Source organism: Anarhichas minor, unplaced genomic scaffold (genome assembly GCF_050575085.1).
Source record: "Anarhichas minor isolate MPS153535 unplaced genomic scaffold, ASM5057508v1 ptg000058l, whole genome shotgun sequence".
NCBI lineage: Eukaryota > Metazoa > Chordata > Actinopteri > Perciformes > Anarhichadidae > Anarhichas > Anarhichas minor.
The window spans coordinates 4,895,013-4,907,832 of NW_027466504.1; the positions used below are offsets into that span (position 1 = coordinate 4,895,013).

Genomic DNA, 12,820 nt, shown 5'->3' on the forward strand with positions numbered 1-12,820 from the left:
GCTGATTAATGTGCACACTTTAAAAAACAAATCTTTATAAAATGGTAAAACGTCTGGCAGCAGAAGTTCCCATTAAATTACAGTAAAATATAAATATATTCTACTGCAATAAAATACCATTAAATACAGATATTAGCTATGGATACCTACTCTGTAATTGTACAGCCAGTAAGTAGATATGAGAAAATATGTTAAAGGTATAAGAGAATACTGCTAATAGAATTGAACTAATTGAACTTTGGTTATGTTTTAACCAAATGTTTTGGTTATGTCCATCTGTCTGTTAATGTTTAGATTTCTGGAGATAAAACTAACTTAATGTTTTATCAACATGACAAAAGACGTCATTTTAAATGCTCATCCTATAAATTTACAGTGTTTTACAAGTTAAATATTGTTCATCAACCTCCAACAAATGGAGCTGAGCTGTTTCTCCTCATGATCTAGCTTCAGAGTCCAGAAGTCAGTAAAACACAGAACAGTAAAATGACATGTAAGTGTCCTCATAGAAAACACTGTGGGCACTGTGGGAACATGTGGAAGCTTTCATTTGATGGATTGTTCACTTCACCATTTGATCAGTTAGTAAAAGGTCGACTACAACCTGGTGATCAATGAGAGAAAAGCTGAACACTAAAGAAAACACATTCAAACACTATCAAAAATGGAGTAAATGTGTTGAGAAGCAGATGAAGAAATGAACATGAAGCTTTGTGGACTTAAAGGATTGAAAGCAGCAGGTGAGAGCAAACAGAGAGTAGGCTCGTTCGACATAAGCCAGGCGTGCGCAGAATCGATCACCGGCGATCGGCGCACAATGCATGCTGGGTAGATTTGCGTCCGATTTGCTCTGACGTCATGAAAATGTGGGCAACGATAACCTCACGAGAGCGGGGTGGCCGCAGATTTTAGAGCCAGGCGCTGCAGTTGCTCTCCACTGACTGCGTGACCCCAAAGATCAAAGAGCTGATTGCTGGGTTAAGAGGGTTGTCTGGTGCCCACAATGTCTGCTGTTCAAGCCTTGGCCTTTGACCTGTCTCCTGTCAAAGACAGCCCACTGCTCCCCATATATAGGGATGGGTCAAATGCAGAGACAAATTTATCCTTAATTAACAAGATAAATATAGTATAAAAAAATGTAAATCCTAAATGTCTGTCTAATTGTAATACTTAACGCTAGATTGTTGGCTATTAGTCTCATTTTGTGCAATAACAATAATAATATATAAGGTTATTTATTTAGCATCTGTAAATAAAGATAGGGGCTGCACGGTGGTGTAGTGGCTAGCACTGTCACCTCACAGCAAGAGGGACCCGGGTTCGACCCCCGATCCCGGGTGGTCCTTCTGTGTGGAGTTTGCACGTTCTCCCCGTTGCAGCGTGGGTTCCCTCCGGGTTCTCCAGCTTCCTCCCACAGTCCAAAGACATGCAGCTTAGGTTATTTGGAGACTTGAAATTGCCCGTAGGTATGAATGTGAGCGTGAATGTTTGTCTGTCTCTATATGTGCCCTGCGATGAACTGGCGACCTGTCCAGGGTTTACCCTGCCTTCGCCCAATGTTAGCTGGGATAGGCTCCAGCGCCCCGCGACCCTCAACAGGATAAGCGGTTTGGATAATGGATGGATGGAATAAAGATATTTATTGAGAAAGCCTACGTCCTACTTGGTGTCAACATTTTTTCAGTCAGAGCTCTGGAATGTGTCCATCGATTAATGATTGTGAAGCATCACAAAACATATTAAAAGAAAAGCACAATTGTCACTGATGGAAACTTGCAGCGTTGCTTTTCCTCCGTGTAGCCTGTTTATGTAGCTGTGATGTTTGGACAGTTGGTTCAGTTTTTAAATTTACGGTTGTATGATTTAGAAATGACGCTATCTTCACATATATTTATTTTAGTGCTGGGCAAGTTAACGCGTTCATTTCCCGTTAACGCATTCATCAATTAACGCCAACAATTATTTTATCGCTCGTAAACGCATTCTTTTAATTTATTATAATTGAAAGACAAGAGACAATACATAGACATAACAACAAGAGGATGACAAGAACAGTGGCATAAAAGGCAGCAAACATCCTATAGTCAGTTGTGTATGTGTGTGTGTGTGTGTGTGTGTGTGAACGCGTGTGTATGTCCTTGAGCCTTTTTTAAGATGGGAAAAAAAATGATCTCCGTGGTCAACTCAGCAGACACTTACATGTTAGTGCACCTATATGCTGAAATTCATGGTAAACACATTTAAACGGCACAGATCGGGAGCGAGCGAAGGATTTTGAAAGTTAGCGGAAAGATTAACGTGAGACAACATCCGGTTTCTTCAGACGAACATCCGGTTTTCAGAATAAGATGCCAACAAAGTATGAATTATATTCACATTAAGTATAAAACATGTTACCTGCATCTCGTGAACCAAATGTTATTGCCCTTTTGTTCATATAGCAGTACTTTTAAAATAAAAGTGCGCAATACACTACTTTTGAATTCATTATTGAACTTTGCCATAACAATGCGATTAATCGCGATTAATCCCAAAAAATCCATGCGATTAATCGCGATTAAATATTTGAATTGTTGCCCAGCACTAATTTATTTATATAAATGTTTAAATAAATATGACATCCAAGAACTAAAATATGCCCAATCTTATATCCTCAATTATAATAATAACATAGTTAAATATATAAAAAGACATCCAAACTTAAAGACCAGCAATTTTGGGGTTAAGTGTCTTGCTCAAGGACACATCGACATGCTCCCAGCGGAGCCGGGGATCGAACCGCCGCTCCTCTGATTGAAGGACGGCCCTGCACTCCACTTAGCCACAGTCGCCCAAGATCAGTTCTAGACTATGGCTGTGTGGCTTAAAGGTCGGCGTCTAAAACCTTGTTGGGAAAACTGGATGTAATACAAGCATCAAGAATATGTAGTGGGGTCTTTAAAACAACATCTGTGCCGGCATTGCAGGTAGAAATGGGGGAAATGCCGTTGGAATTGAGAAGAATACAGATAATGATGACATATTGGGTCAGTTTACAAGGACATAACAACCATCCAACAATAAGTGCAATTGAGCCATGCTGGGAACATGACAAAAAGGCCAACAAAGAGCTTTGGTTGGGTTGTTAAGAAGAAGGCTAGTGAATTAGGTTATAGGAGTTATTCTCCAGCTATTCCTCTTTGGTTACTGCCACAGCCAGAAATTGATCTTGGCCTCCTTGAACTGATGAGACATGAACGTGGGGGAAACTGTAAGATCTTCAAGTCATACATCAGTTAACACAATTAAATACAGATTTATGGATCTAAAGACCCTAAAACTGGTAGAACAGCAGTAGCAGCAGTAATCCCAGAATTCCATTTGGAGTGTGAAGAGACTCAGTGATGATTTATTTGTGTTTACATGTGAGATGATGGCCATATAGTTATTGCGTTACAGTGGGTAGAGGAGGTCAGGCCAGAGAGAGTGGTGATTGCATCAGACTCATGTGCAGTGCTAATGAGTTTGACATTGTGCCACTCCAGAAACAGAGAGGATTTACTGTTTGAAATTCTACAATCATTTTTAAGAATCCATCAAATGCGGATAGCGGTTGATTTAGTGTGGGTCCATGTTGGAGTCGATGGCAATGAGAAGGCGGATAAAGCAGCAAAAAGGGCTTTGAAGAGTTGGAAAAATAACGTTAATGTAAATATAAGTAAGTCAGAAGCTAAAGTGGTGATTAAGGAACAAATTAAAAAGATATGTCAGAACGAATGTAATAAAGGGAGTAAAGGAAGATATCTGTTTAAAATAAACCATTGGTTGGGAGTGCAGGATCTAGTGGACGAACTAGAAAAGAAGAGATGATTATGACAAGACTAAGGAATGGCCATACTGGTCTGAACAGTTCCCTCTATGTTATTAGAAAGCATAATAATGGAAAGTGTAAATTTTGTGGAGAAGAAGAAACCGTGGACCATGTTTTATTGTCCTGTCAGAGGTACGAGTCAGAGAGAGAAGTTTTGAAAAAAAGGTCTAAGAGAGATTGGAGAGGAAAGCTTTAGTGACAAATGTTGGAAACTTTTTCTGGAATATTTAGAGTCAACAACACTAATGAATAGAATTTGAGAAAGAAATGTATTATTATTTATTTGTTCTATTTTATTATTTTATTTTTTCTATATGTATATATATATATATATATTTATTTATTTATATACATATCTTTATTCATTTACACACATATGTATATGTATGTGTGTGTATATATGTATATGTATTTCTTTTCGTTTGGTTGTCGTATTAGAGTCCTTAGTCCACACTCCAGATCAGTGAGAGGCGGTAATGCACCCGAAAGCTGTTTGCCAACCGCCAAAAAAAGCAAAAGAAATAAGAAGAAGAAGCAGGCGGCTGAAAACGGTCCGACTTGAACACAGTTTTTTGTCAACGCCCCTTTCTACGTCCGCCTGCTCTCGTCTGCTTTCCAGGCGAGGCGCAGTTCAACTCGAACAAGCCTATTCTCTCAGGTGTGTTTCAGTGCAGGAACAAAGGCCCAGGTGAGCTCTCTGGTCCCTGTTGGGTCCTAGTGCTCCACAGCAGTAACAGTCCTGACAGACCCCAGATCAGACTGAACTCATCTTCTTCATCACAGTGTCATCATTCAAAGCAACACTTCATCTGGACTTCAACATTCAAACTAACAGCAGCTTCTCTCTGCCTGCTCACACATCTTGTTTCCCAGCTGACGTTTGTGTTTGAAAGCAGCTATAAACAATCACACGTTCACAACAATCAATGATGTCATTTCAACCAATCACAGCTCCACTTACTGAACTTTTAGCATGAACTTCATCAGTGTGCAGCTCTCTTCTGTCCTCAGCAGGTCTGTGTAGAAAAGGAGCTCCGTGCTTCACTTCAACTTCAACTTCCATCAGACGAAGTGAAGTGACGCAGCTTGTTATGCTTCATTAGAGAGAGGGTGTGTTCTCACGTCACCATCACAGTATGCAGTCTGACTGGTTGGACTGAGTCTCAGTCTGAGCTGCGTTCACAGGATCAAATGTCATTGTGAACAGAAACCTCCTCACAGCTCAAACAAGAGTCTTTCAGGATCAAACTCTGCATCTTTGGAAAAATCATTTCAACTTGTAAAGAGTTGCTTTGACATCAGACTGGATTCTGTTGTTTAGACCAGATAGTTTAGAGGATCCATGCACGCCCCTCTTTGTCACCTTGTCTTCTTGTATGTAGACTAGTAGGGAACAGATGATCAAGCAGAAACCTTTGCAGCAAATGTTGTGTAGAGTTTATCTTCAATAAATACATTCACTAAGACAACAGAGTCTGACCTGAGAGTGTTTTTATTCTTCACTCCACTTTGTGGATCTGGTTGAACCTGTTGGGGCGGGACAACTTACCCACGTATCAGTCTCAAGCTGCGTTCTAAATCATTTACTTTTTCTTTTTACTTTGAGGACATACTGCAGCTTCCCTACAAAGTACATACTGATGCATGCAGTCTGTATTCAACTGGGACATACTGCTTCCTTATAACATGGCACCTTGAACTTTGACCCTCTTGCTCAAATATCTACTGTGCAAAGGATTGTGGGTCAGAATAGCCAGGAAAGCATGCTGGCTTGCATGCTGCAAAATGTGACCGAATATAGAACACAAACTGTAATTCCTGCAGCAAACACCCCCAAGGTGGAAACAACACGACGAGCTGTTGCCGTCCGGCCCGCGGGAGGTCATTGGGAAATTAGGAATGAAACGTAAATAAGTGTACATCATGCACAGAATAGAGCTGCATTGCTTTTATTTTGAAGGCGACTTTTGTTGTTTTTTTTCTTCTCAATTTAAGCACGTTAGTGAATGTGTGTGAGCAGCAGCGTCACTGCAATGTGTTGGCGAACTGAGTTTACGGGAGATGTGAGTTAGCTGTTAGCCCTCAAAAATGTCAGCCTGTGTTAAAAAAAGAAAGACTGACACAGAGTGCAGAGTTTTTAACAAAACATGGACTTTAAAGTATTTCTTTACTGAAGTCAAAGGTAAAGCCGTGTGCTTAGTTTGTGGAGAACAAGTCGCAGTGTTTAAGGATTACAATTTGAATCGTCATTACGAGAGGAAACACACGGAGAAATACGAAAGATTGACGGATGCAGAGCGGGAACGGACGTCTGAGGCTTTGCTAGCTAAGCTGCAAAAGCAACAAGGCCTTTTTACACATCCAGCTTCACACATCAGGGATGCAGCCGCCAAGACCAGCTTTGTGATATCCCACAAAATGGACTCCAAGTGCACCGTAACGAGGAGGATCGAGGGCATCGCGGGAAATCTGGAGCTTCAGCTGCAAAAAAAAACAGATCATTTCGAATTGTTCGCCTTGGCTCTGGACGAGAGCTGCGATGTCCGCGACACAGCCCAGTTACTCACCTTTGTACGAGATTACAGAGGAGCTGGCAGCAATGCAGTCAATGAAAGGGACGACGACGCGGAGTGATTTGTTCACGGAGGTAGATGCATGCTTCCACAAGCTGGGACTGAAATGGGACAAACTGGCACGTGTCACAACTGATGGTTGTCCAAATCTGACGGGGAGAAATGTCGGACTTTTAAAGCGGATGCAAGATAAAGTGACTGAAATAAACCCAGAACTGAAATGTGTATTTTTGCATTGCATTAAACATCAGAATGTGCTCAAACTTAACCATGTTATTGATGTTGTAACTAAAATAGTTAACGTCATCAGGGCAAGAGCATTGAATCACAGACAGTTTGTTGCACTCTTGGAGGAGCATGAGACTGAACACAGTGACATAGGCTAACACACAGCTGGCAGGTGGCTCAGCCTGGGCAAAGTGCTTCAAAGAGTTAAGAGTTCGGGACCTGAGAGCAGAGATTCAAGAGTTTTGTGAGAAGAAAGGCGAGGACATCCCAGAGCTCTCTGATGTAAACTGGATGAGAGATTTGGCATTTGCTGTTGATGTGACTGCACTAATGAATGATCTGAATACCAAACTGCAAGGCAAGGGCCTCTTTGCACATCACATGTGCAGCCTGGTGAAGGCTTTCATGACAAAGTTGCAGTTTCTTTCAAGCCAGATGCAGGTAACACTCTCACCCACCTGCACACCCTGAAAGAAGCCACACCATCAGTTGAACATCTCCACAGGTATCATCCATGTTAGGGGCACTGCATGGTGAGTTTTCAAGACTTCAAAACAGTTGAGAGTGAAATGCACATGATTTCTTCTCCCTTCACGTGCAGTGTGGATAATGCTCCCAAAACTTTGCAAAAACATGATCCCCGTCAGTGTTCTACTATTATATATGGATATTACAAATGTATATGTTGTTTGGATTAATCCTGCTGCAGATGTTTAAGGTGGAGCTCATTTTAACTCCTTTATACTCTGTTGTTCAGTTTGGGTAGTTAGGAAAGGTTTGACAAATTATAATGTGCAAAGTAACTAGTAACTAAAGCTGGCAGACAAATGTAGTGGAGTAAAAAGTACAATATTTCCCTCTGAGATGTAGTGGAGTGGAAGTACAAAGTTGAATAAAATAGAAATACTCAAGTAAAGTACCTTGAATTTGTACATAAGTATAGTACTTAAGCAAATATACTTAGTTACATTCCACCACTGATCATAACATTTACTGTTACCACTCACAGCTCATCAAAACCATACAATGTACTGCTTGTTATAAAGAGGTGGAATAATATTGAGCAGGATTGAGTTCAGTCTATTGGTCCGGCCCTCCACAACAGTCCCTGTTTCTCATGTGGCCCCTTGGGAAAAATAATTGCCCACCCCTGGTCTAGACAATAGGGGGTGGTAGACCCAGGTCGCTCAATATCATCCCTGAAACCTCCAGACCATGAGGTGTTGCCCCAGAATCGGGCATGAGAGGATGGAGTCCTCTGCTTGATGCAGAGCCATGGGCAGGTCTGGTAACCGCTCGTGATGCAAGGTGCAGGAACCACCTGGTGCCCGGACTCTCCAGGGCTACCAGTAACATGGACAGGTGCTGCTTACCAGTAACATGGACAGGTGCTGCTTTGAATCCTGTTGAAGTGTCCACTCCCAACGGGGGACATTGGGTGTTTTCTCTATTAGTGAATAAGAGAGAAAAGGTGATGATCTGCCCACATCAGAACAGACACTGCTGCCCTGTGAAGGGCCGGGGATCTGACAACCTCCTGTCTGTTGAGGTTCACCTCCACAGTGGTGTTGTCCAACCTCAACATGACGTGCTTCCCCCTCATTTGTGGAGCGAAATGGTTCAGAATCTTCTCGACAGCAACAAGCTCCAGCAGGTTGATGTGATGGGAGGAGTCCAGCCATGTGCCTCCACCCTGGCTTCTTGATGGTCCCGCCAATTTATTTTATTTCAGAATCAGGCAGAGTGAACAAAACAAACTTCCTTAATAATATGAGGAACTCTGATACTATAGGACCCCAGAATGACTGCAGCTTTTAGAAAAGATCACTTGATCAAGGCCGAGGTTGACCTCAAAAGCTAAGGGTCATAGATCTTTTTTTAGTACCAAACTTGGTTGAACAGTAAATATAATCACAGTTGGATTATGAGACAATCGGCACCTAAAATACCTCACCACCTCTCCTTCATAGGAGCAAGACACAACGACTTTAGTTTAGCCTCCTTTTGTAGCTTTTATCTCTTTGTAGTCATTTTGAGTCTCTTATACAGTTGTTTTGAGTCTCTGTAGTTGTTTTGTGTAACCTTCACTGGTTCAGGCAGACTTGAATCAAAAAGCCTGACAATGAGACAGTTGAAGGAAAGTTCAGTTTACTTATCAGGTCGGGTGAGATCAAAACAGGGAGATCAGTCACTCAGGATACCAAATCTGAAAAGGTTCAGGTAGAAAATCCAAAGTCCAAGAAGCAGACAAGCAGAGTCAGAACAGGCAGATCAGATAACACGGACTAGGAAACACTGGAGAGTTTGACAGAAACATACAAGTCAATCTGACAAGGACAGAGTGAAAGTAGACTTGTAACAATACTGAGGGACTAATGAGAGGATGAGCTGCAGGTGAGGAGACGGTCGGGGAAGACCAGAGGTCTCATTTATGAACCAGAGTGTAGGATCCACAGTGAAAGTTTGCATACGTTGAATTGTACATACGCTAAAAAATATTATGATTTATAAAACCTAGTGTACTCCTGTTAGTGAGCTATTTCCTGTTTTAAATCTCAAATCAAGCTGTAAATGTGAGCAGCTGGTTCAGCCCCACATCCCTCCCTCTACACGCCCACACTCAACCGTTAATGGTCAATGCAAAGCACCTTATGAATGTTGATGTATAGAAATGAGCTGCTGATCAATGAGTCTTTACAGTGAATCACGGACCAAGAGGAAGACCAAGAAAATACATTTTAAATTAAGGTTCATGTGGATGAGGTGATCCCTGAACACTAGTTCCGTCCTTGTGACGCACACAAAATGTATCGTCACATTTTTTGTTTATTTGATAGAACGAATTTCTGTGATTTTGCTAATCATAATAAAACGTCCTCAGAAGTGTATTCCTATCTATGCCCAGGTAGCAGTTCAGCGCTGTGGTTTCGCCTCGCGACAAGGGACTTGTATGTACGCATGCAGCGTATTCTCATAGCTGGAGAATACGTTACATGAGGGAAGCCACACGTTTAGTCATTTCCTGTTTTTCTCAGGTTAGTGACATGTAAAGTGCACCAAATATGACATATGAAGTGGGGACCAATGTGTACTGAACATTTTTATAGATTATTTAGTGTTTCATGTAGTTGTTTGGTAGCTACATGAGTGTTGTTTTAAGACTGACTGTCGAGTGCTTGCTAAACGGAAATTGTGTTTCGCAAGACAGAAGGAAAGGTTATGCTGGGTGCCCCACAGTCGAAAGACAAGAAGGTTAGGCTAACTGAAAACTCTGAAGACAATATGGACAGCTGTCTGTCTTTATACGTCGGCCCCGTAAAAGTCTGTTCATTATCACCTATCATACACACAGTTTCACTCAATGACAATGATAAAACAATGGGCCCGGGACAGCAGCTCGTATTGGGACATGAAGGGGACCCATGGGTCTGTTTAAAGTTGGGAATTCTAAAATGAGACAGATCTGAAATGTGCCTGGTCCTGGCTCGAGATCTTGACTCACATGTTGGATAGCATCGGCCTGAGTCAAGTGTCGAGTGTCATTTGGCCTCTATTTCCCCTTTACTTCCTGTCATCCTGACTTTAAAGAAGGGGTGTCCTCGAAAAATACCAAGTATTTTCATAGCGTCAACTGATTGTCAAATCACGTTTTTTTTTTGCCCATTCATCAAGCTCTGTTTGAGCAAAAGTACAGTACAGAAACAAACTAATATGAATACAATTAGAAAACAGCCGTGACCGGGTCGATCGGCCGCTGGGACCTCTGAGTGACGGGGCAACCAATCGCCCCGAGGCAGCAGAGCGAAGAGGTCGGGCGGGGGTGTAGGGCTTGACCATGGCCTGGAGATAGGAAGGAGCTGTTCCTTTCACTGCCCTGTAGGCTGCACCAGAGTCTTACACTGGATGTGAGCTCTTACAGGGAGCCAAAGTAGTGTTAGGGGCCTTAATCTCTCTTGTTTTGACATGTTTTGCTCAAAAATTCTTGAAATAAGTGAACGTGCTTTGGAATCAAGCATTGCTATGTAATTTCATTGGCCAGAACTTGTCTCTTATTCTATCAAGAACATTTCTAGTAGCCTTGCATTACATCCCTTTTTTTTTTTCTGGCTCCTGTCGTACTTTTTGTTTATAATGAAGCGAATCGACTCTTTATGTTCTAGTAGGTTGTGAATAGCTTATGAATAGGGTATTTTAATATTGTTACTATTTATTTATTTATTTGGTTTATTTAGTGAAGTCTGGTTCAACCACACAGCTACTTTCATTTGTTGTCTAATTAGGCCTCTTGTCAGGACTTTGTAGATGTGTACTGACTGAGCTCTCTTTACACCTTCTGACTCTCCTGGTGTGTTACTTCTGTTAAGGTGGTACGATTCACATCTTAATGATTTATTAACTCTCTTTTTATTGTGGAAAAAATAACACCCATTATGTTTTGTGTCAAAATGCCCGACACTGTTTATTAACACTCACAAACAAGTTCAAATTAGTAATATTTTATTTTGTCTTGTCAGAGTATTCAGATAGAAGAAATGGTAATAATAATAATAATAATATAGTTTATATATCATTTGATTTGATTTCTTTTTTCTGTTTTATTTTTTTACAATTTATGGTATTTTGACACTTTTCACCTCTCATAGATAATCCTACATTTCTTAAAGGCAGCTCTAAATATCAACAGTGAAACCAAATGTCACAAACTGTAAGAGAAATATTAGTTTTCAAGGTGAACACAACGAGGTATTTTAGTAAACTAACATTGTTTGAAATCTGTTTAAGAAGTTCTAGATTTCGTTCTAACTTCTACGAATATATCAAATATTCTGTCAGTTAATCATTCTTTTGTGAATTTCAGGTGAGTTTTGAGACTCATTTAACAGTTATGTTCAGATTTCAGTGACAATTATTTTATGTAAGCAATTGGTATTACAATATAATGAACCATAGCTATTTAATCCAGCACATCCACACCTGGATCAGTGGGTAATGGTTTTTACTGTTTTAATTCTAATCATAGAGAGGGCCATGTGACTCATCTGAGACACTTGTAGAAAAAGATCCATAAAAAACTCTCATCATAACTTTCCCCAATTCGTGTGAACGAGGTTCTGTGAAGAATTTTAACCCACACACAATGCATGCTGGGAAGTGTGCTTACAACTTCTCTAAACAAGTTAGTTTGATGAGTTTAGGTAAACAAAGATAATGTGTTGTGTGAATATATCATACAGCTCCAGACCTCCATTAAAAATCAAAACATTTGAGTTTATTCCTCAAATATTATTCTCAGATGTTACATTACAATTATTTTATAAAACATCTGGTTTCAACTTAATGAAAACAGGTTTAATCATTTCTAACATGCATTTAAAATCAGATGAACTAAATATACACGAACAGCCATTGAAACAGCTCATATTGTGCATTACACTGATAACAGTACCTTGAGTGCAAAGCATATTCACATAACACTGCAACATTTGACAAGTGAAATAAAATGTTACATGAAGCTCAACACAAATACACCAGCTGCAGACTGCAGAAACATGAATACGCGCATGACGGGATGGTTATAGTCAAAATCAATGTAATTAACACAATGACAAGAACAAACTCACAAGAACCAGTCACATATATAATATGACAACAAAGCAACAAATCAATCCAGCAAACCTGCGGCGCTAAAACACGTATATTCCACCGCACACTGAAGAGCACGGGCCATTCAAAAAGTATTCACATCAGAGGGAACAATATTAACCATATCATAAAAACGACACCATAGACAAATGAACTCAGTAGTAACGCTACTGCAGATGTAAAACAACAAAAGCAGTTCACTTATCAAAGCTGCTGTTAACTATTTAAATACAAAGTCCATCCTCCTTTCTTTGATTACAAAGAGTTTAATACCGCGGTTGTACAGAACATCAGTGCGGTTCAGTTCTAGCCAGAGGTCCTCTTGCGAACGTGTTCGTTGAGTTGTAGATGCACTCGGGTTGAAAAGGTTTTCAAAAGCACCGTAGCTTGTAAGTGTCCTGCCGTGCTATGGTGTGTTGTTGCTGCCTTGGTTAGCCACCTCAGGTGAGCAAATCCAGCGTAGCTCCAAACACCAAGACGCTCAGTCGCAAATAAAACGCATTCATAGCCATAAAATGTGCAACGC

At 40.7% G+C, this 12,820-nt stretch overlaps 1 pseudogene; it reads left to right on the forward strand.

Moving 5' to 3' along the window:
• Positions 1-6,389: 6,389 nt before the first annotated feature.
• Positions 6,390-8,356, forward strand: LOC142933153 (general transcription factor II-I repeat domain-containing protein 2A-like; annotated as a pseudogene).
• The last annotated feature ends 4,464 nt before the right edge of the window (positions 8,357-12,820 follow it).